This window comes from Castor canadensis, chromosome 14 (assembly GCF_047511655.1).
Source record: "Castor canadensis chromosome 14, mCasCan1.hap1v2, whole genome shotgun sequence".
Lineage (NCBI taxonomy): Eukaryota > Metazoa > Chordata > Mammalia > Rodentia > Castoridae > Castor > Castor canadensis.
Window position 1 is genome coordinate 11901211 of NC_133399.1, and position 6960 is coordinate 11908170.

General features: G+C 36.1%; 1 pseudogene; it reads right to left on the bottom strand.

Moving 5' to 3' along the window:
• Positions 1 to 957: 957 nt before the first annotated feature.
• LOC141416082 (olfactory receptor 7A5-like) lies at positions 958 to 5999 on the bottom strand (annotated as a pseudogene).
• Between the last annotated feature and the right edge of the window lie 961 nt (positions 6000 to 6960).

Consider the following 6960-nt stretch of genomic DNA (forward strand, 5'->3'; position numbering starts at 1 on the left):
TAAAGGACTTAAGAAACTGCCACACCAATGAATGATAAACATACAAGCAAACAATTCTATTTTATTTTATAATAATTCTACTTTATTCCTCTATATAATCCTATAAATTATACTTTATTCCCCTATAAAATCCTATAAATTAGGTGAGTTACCAAAATGTTTCCTGCATGGGAGTGCAGCTTATGAAATCAGTCTTGCTATCCATCACCCAATGAATGGATAAAGAAAATGTGATATATTTATTAGCTAGATATACATAATAGACATATCATATTATATATATATTCAACATAGCATCATTCAGTTATAAATGAGAAGAAAATTACAATGTTTGTTTGCAGAAAATTGGAAGGAAATGTGGAAGTCATATTGTTAGCAAAATAAACCAGACTAAAATATCACATGTTTTCTCTCATATGCAAAATCTAGACCAAAAAAGGCCCTGAGTACACAATGAGGAGAATGCTTCTGGCTGGGAAATGATGGGATAGTGAGGGTGAAAGGAGGGGTGGAAGAAAAGGGTGGGTATCATGGAGGTACTTCATGTGCATATGTGAATATGGAATAATGAAACCAGTTCAATTGTTTACAAAGGCAGAAAGGAGATAAGAAAGTTTAAGAGAGGGGTTGAATTTGACCAAAATACATTAGTGCATTATGGAAATATGATGACTCCCTTTTGTACAATTATATAAACTATTAAAAAAGAAATTATAATTTTTACTGCCATATATGTCATCTGAGATGAAAAAAATCCAAAATATTTATCCTATAGAATCAAAGGAATTTTGTCAGTATTTACCAAAAGTGGAAAATGATAAAATGAGAGCATAGTGAAACTAAAATCAGTGAAACAGGAAATCCAGGAACTCCAGGAATAATAAAGAATGAACATATTTTACTTCTACCACCTGACCAGAGAATACTAGGTCTCATCCTGGGGCTTTTATCCTGCAATCATGGGCACATATTTGGTCTCGGAACCATCATCCCATTTATTGTTTCTATCTCAAAAACACATTTTAGAACCCTCTTGGTGTCTTTATTCCTCAGACTGTAGATGAAGGGGTTCAGCATGGGATGACAATGGTGTACATCACTGAGGCTATTGCAGTGGAGTGTGAGTTTTGAGTCAGAGCAGAATTGAGGTACATTCCTAGGCTTGTGCTATAGAATAAGAAGACAATTGAGAGGTGAGATGCTCAGGTGGAAAATGTACATCCCCTAAGCTGATGAGATTTTATGTATGGAGGAAACTATCTTGGAGTAAGAGTACAAGATGCCAGTGAAGGGACTACCACACAGGATCACAGCTCCAAAATATGTCACCACATTATAAAAAAATTTGCCATAACAGGTAAGTTGCACTACATGATTCAGTTCACAGAAAAAGTGGGGAATCTGTGATTGTACACAAAAGAACAATTTTAAGATGTAATAAAGTTGGCTTACCAACCAGGACACCAGAACAAGCAACACGCAGAACCAGGGGTTCATGATGACTGGGTAATGCAGGGGGTGACAGATGGCCATATAGAGGTCATAAGCCATCACTGTCAAGAGAATAATGTCAAACATTGCAAAAATTTTCATTTGTGTGATGCAGGCTTTATAGGTAATGGTCTTGTGTTCTCTCTGGATGTTTGCTAGCATCTTTGGGATGATAATGGAGGTGACACAGATGTCCACACAGGACAGGCTGGAGAGGAAGAAGTACATGGTCATGTGTAGGTAGGAGTATGAGATCCTGGCCAGGATGACGAGCAGCATACAAAGCACAGTGAGCAGGTACATGGACAGGAACAGCCCAAAGATGACAGGCTGCAATCCTGGGTCCTCTGAAATTCCCAGAGGGAGCAATTCTGAAATCTGTGTGTCATTCTTTGGCCCGTGTGTTTTAGGTTACTAACATAAAAAAGAGAAAATAAAGACAATTATGCAATAACAATATTAAAGAAATGTGATCTTATGTGTTCTGTAATCAGGACGTGAGTTGCTAGGTTTTTCCTTTGAATCTTCTCCACTTGCCATTTCTTAGTTGAAAATTCAGTCCATCTCAGCATTTTCTGAAGAAGTTATGCATCAAAAAGTTTTATGCACTAATTTTTCAATGTATTGGAAAAAGAAAATTCTGTGACACTTTGTTGCAGGCACTTTTCAGATGATTGATCTGTGCCAAAAAATAAGAGTCAGTGATTCTAAAAACCAATGAGAGAGAAATAAGAGCAGCAAATAAAAGAAGACACAATTTGGCAAAGAAATCATCATGAGACATGACAGTTGATGACAGTTTCTATTAAGAAAAAAGAAGATATAAGGTTGTAGTAATGGTTATTTTTTTCTGAATTTTCAGAGAAGACCATCAGTTCAGTGACACTTGCAAAAAAAAGAGAAAAAAAACCTGTTAAAATGATTTCAACAGGATCCAATGTGCCATATTCATACAAGTATAGAATGTGCATCAACCATGTTTATCTTGCTTTACACTTTTCATTTACCCTTCCCATCTCCTAGTAACCTGACCTATTTTACATTTTTGACCTTCATTGTTTTAGAGTGTGTTCTTGTTCTGTGATGTGTTGCCTTGGTATTTTCTCTGATAAGTATATTGTACTTTAATCAGTCAACTCTGCAGCTATTCGTTTTCCTTATCCTTTTCCTTCTGGTCTGTATTGTTCAACAGTCTGTAGTGCATTTCATTGTTTCTTCTTTCTACACTAATGTGATATATTTCAATATTGTTCACTGCCTATCATTCTTTTGTTCCTCCCTTAGTTTCCTCTAATAGTCTCCATTTTGGAAACATATAAATGTGTATATGAAAATGTTTCTTTTTACTGAATTAACTGTGAAGGTGCCTTGTGAATTGGAATGCACCATATTTTTCCTCTCTGTTTTCTTGTGTTATGACCTCTATGTGATTTGGTTAGCTTTTGGAATGTACTGAGCCCAGGTTCCATTTTTCCTAAATCTATGCTTACTCCAAAGATAAATACCAAAACAACAACACATACCACTTGAAATAATGCCATAAGCCATGGTCTTCTAGGGCCAGGTTTACTCCACACTAATTCTCACTACCAGGTTCACCATGAGAAAGTACAACACACTAGGAAAGCTCTTTGTACCATGTTTCTCCAGATAAATTATGAACTACACACAGAAATTCCACATTGCAAATTTCCAACACACACTTAAACATGTGGTTCCTTTTTGTATGGTAATTTTTCTATCCTGGGTTCAAAGAAATATAAAATTTTCAGCTAGGGGTGTGTAAATCAGTGACAAAGCTTACCTAGAAAGTAAGGTCCTGATTTCCATCCCCACTACTTAAGAAAAGAATACAAATAAATTACTCAGTGGCTCAGTGAATGTGTGTGTGTGTGTGTGTGTGTGTGTGTGTGTGAGAGAGAGAGAGAGAGAGAGAGAGAGAGAGAAAGAGAGAGAAAGAGAGAGAGAGAGAGAGAGAGAGAGAGAGAGAGAGAGAGAGAGAGAGAGAGAGAGAGAGATTAAATGGCCCTAAGGGGGGAAGTTTCTAATTTGTTCAGTGGTCCCAGGGCAATTATAAGAAAAATCTTGCCTTTTCCTGGCTGCATTCCAGCTCCACACAGATTCCCTTGAAGACTAGCAGAAATGAAAGGAAAACAGTGCTATATTTTGGATGGTATGACACAGATGAACATCCATATGGAAAAAAAACAGTGTCAATGGGTATAATAAACAAAAATTTCCAAATGAAAACCACCAAATTTGGGCAGATTTTAAATGAAATATTAAAATAGATTTTTCCTGCAAAATTCCGTACTGATTTGATTTGTTTCAAATATTTATTTCATTGTAGTTGAAACATAAGAACTTTCCATATATGTGTGTAAACATGATGCTCCAATACACACATAGATGGTGTAGTGATCAAATTAGGGTAATTAGCATATCCATGCCTTTGAAAATTTATCATTTGTTTGTTGTTGAAAGTATTTGAAATTCTTTCTCACTATTTAAGTATATTTATCACTGCTATTAACTGTGGTGACCACCCTATGCAACACAGCACCAAAGGGTATTCCTTTCATCAACTGTACTTGGCACCCATTAATCATAATTTCCCTATTTTCCCTCACTTCCAAGTGTATGTTGACCATTATTCTCCTCTATAGTTTTGGGAGGCAAACTTTTTAGATTGCACAGGAAATCCAGCTGGTATTTCACATTCTAGAGAATAAGTTTTTTCATGCACAATAGCAGAGGAGACAGACCCCATTCCCATTCCCTCTGTGTGATATTGTTTCTGTGTTAATTCAGGGTTTCATTTTTGAACTCTTTGAATAAATCTACCAGACACACTACAGACCTGTCTGTACTTTCATTCAATATGTGAAGATTTGTGATCGTGTACTGTATAAATTCTTCATGCACCATGATGATTCTTTCCTTTTACACCGAATAGAATTCTGCATTATCTGATCCTTGAAGTAATTGGATCACACACACAAACACACACACATGCACAAACACCCACACTTACTACACTGTGTTGCAACTCAACATCATGATGGAAAATCCAAATGTGCATAGTCTTTATTTGCTTTGTTCATTGTTCTCTACTCACAGAGGAATATGAATCTGTCTGTGTTTGTGAAAATAATATCTCTAAAAAGAAGCTGTTGTGAAATGAAAGAGTTACAGGGAATAAGAAGTTAAGTTGAGCAGGGTCAACATAAGTGTATTAAACAAAATGTAGTGGAGCATAATGAAAAAGTGAACGTAGCTATATAACACCAGTAATTTAATGCTAACAACACGTAAATAAATTGTCAAACACCTAGATCTTAAAGTATATACATAAAATGTTCCTCAAATATTGGGTTATGTATTAGGTGCTCAATTACTATTTCTTAAATGATCCAGGAATTATTCTTCATTGTACAGTGACATTTAAAACATGACAAGGCATTTTATTTTAATTGGCTTGCAGAACCTTGAGCAATAAAGCTGATATTTGTATCTTGAAGAAAATGAAGAGGCTCCATTAGCTCACATATGTTGCTAAAATCAGATGTGATTAAGACCTCAGTATGAACATAAACAATGCATTTTAGAAGAACATAAAACTACATATATGTTGCTGGGGCTTGTCCCAAGTGATAAAGCACCTGTCTAGCAAGTGTGAGGTGCATAGTCAAATCCCAGCAGTGCTTTTTAAAAAAACAGAACTACATATAATGGTGGTGATTAGTAAAATTATCTTGAATAATGAAAGAAAGTCAGAAGCAAGAGGATAGACATATTTCTCTAAATATAATTTAAAATGTTTCTTGGAACATACCACTCCAAAAGTAGAGGGACAAATATTGATCTGGAAATTTCTGTTGAAATACACCTAACTGGAAATTTCAGAAGACAATAACAAGCCAATGAAAAGGTTTCTCTAACTCAGAAATAAGAAATGACCTCACGTCACTGTCTGTCTCTCCATATGTAAGGCAATGTGTCTCTTTTCCACTGTTTAAATACAAAGGTCCTGGGACACCTGCTCTACTCACACTGAAACCACTTTAAGCCTCTCAGTTCCCCTTGTACTGGGCTTCCACTGCTGTCACTTCACTGTCAACAATGAACCTGCATTGCTGAGTTTGATATTCATGTTCCTTGGTAGAATGGACTATAAACACATTAATGAATTAAACAAGAAAGCTAGTCATGTCTCAGCATAGGGCTGGAGTACATTGGCTCTTGTGTGACCTTAGGTAAATGTTCTGCTTTCCCATTTTTCAGAAGCTCTCCTGGAACACCTGCTGGGCTCTCATCTGGATGTGTTTTCTGAATGGAAGGTTTTTGTGGAAGTCCAAGCCCTATCTTGATGGCTGACCAAGGGGCCTGAACCTATGTATTCCGACAGGACAGCAGGAAGGGTTGTCACTTCCAAACCAACACTGTACTTGGCTAGGGCCAATGGTAAGGCTGATGTTTACAGCTCTGATTCTCTGTTTCTTGCACATGTCCCTCTTGTTTCTTGACTCCTGAGCACATAATTTCCCTATGAGACATGGCTCCGCACTGAAAGAAGTTTTTTGTTTCTGACTTTCTATGCCCAAGACAACTCATTAACTCTCACGTTAATCAGTTTTTATTCCTACAAGAACTATTCCAATTTCTGGAATTCTAAACTCCTAAAATGATCCCAAATTTCAATGTTTTCTCCAAGTCTAAGACCAAAGAACCAATCTTGACCTGCGTCCTTGGCTCCCCAATGCTTTGATGAGTATTTGGACACACACCTGATATCTCAAAACATTTACTAATCCTTCTTCAGCAGGAAGATGATCAGTGGTCACTTCATATAAAAGCATGATTTTTAACTCCTTGACTTCATACTTTATCCAAAATATTTAAAATATCTTATGCATAACTCAATTCAGGAGCTACTACTCATGCATTTATAAGTAGTTTTAAAACTCAAAGAGCTATATTTAAATCATTTATGTATAGTTTCCTGAAATTAGCAACTAATAAATATTTTTAAAATTGTTATAAAAGTTCATTTTCTTCTGGACTTTTCTGAACTGTTGTGAGCATCATTCTACATTTCTACAAATGACTTCATGATGCTTAAGTATTCTTCCAGATGGAGCCTATTGGTAGTTAGGATTGAAACATGCAAGTTTTGTTTATTTATTTATTTATTATTTATTTTGGTGATTTTGAAGTTTGAACTCAGGGTGTCATACTTACTGCCCAGATGCTATGCCACTTGAGCCACTCTACCACGTGAGCCACTATTCTTTCAGTAACAATGGATGCCATAAGGGCAAGAACTATATTCCTGGAACCGGGCAGGTGCTGAGTAGATATCTGTTGGATCAGTGAATGCATAAATGAGTTGATAGGGTCACTGTTTTGCTTGTAGGTCTGTGTACTTTTCTCCATATACTTTTGGCTATTCAAGGTATTTTCTGGTTC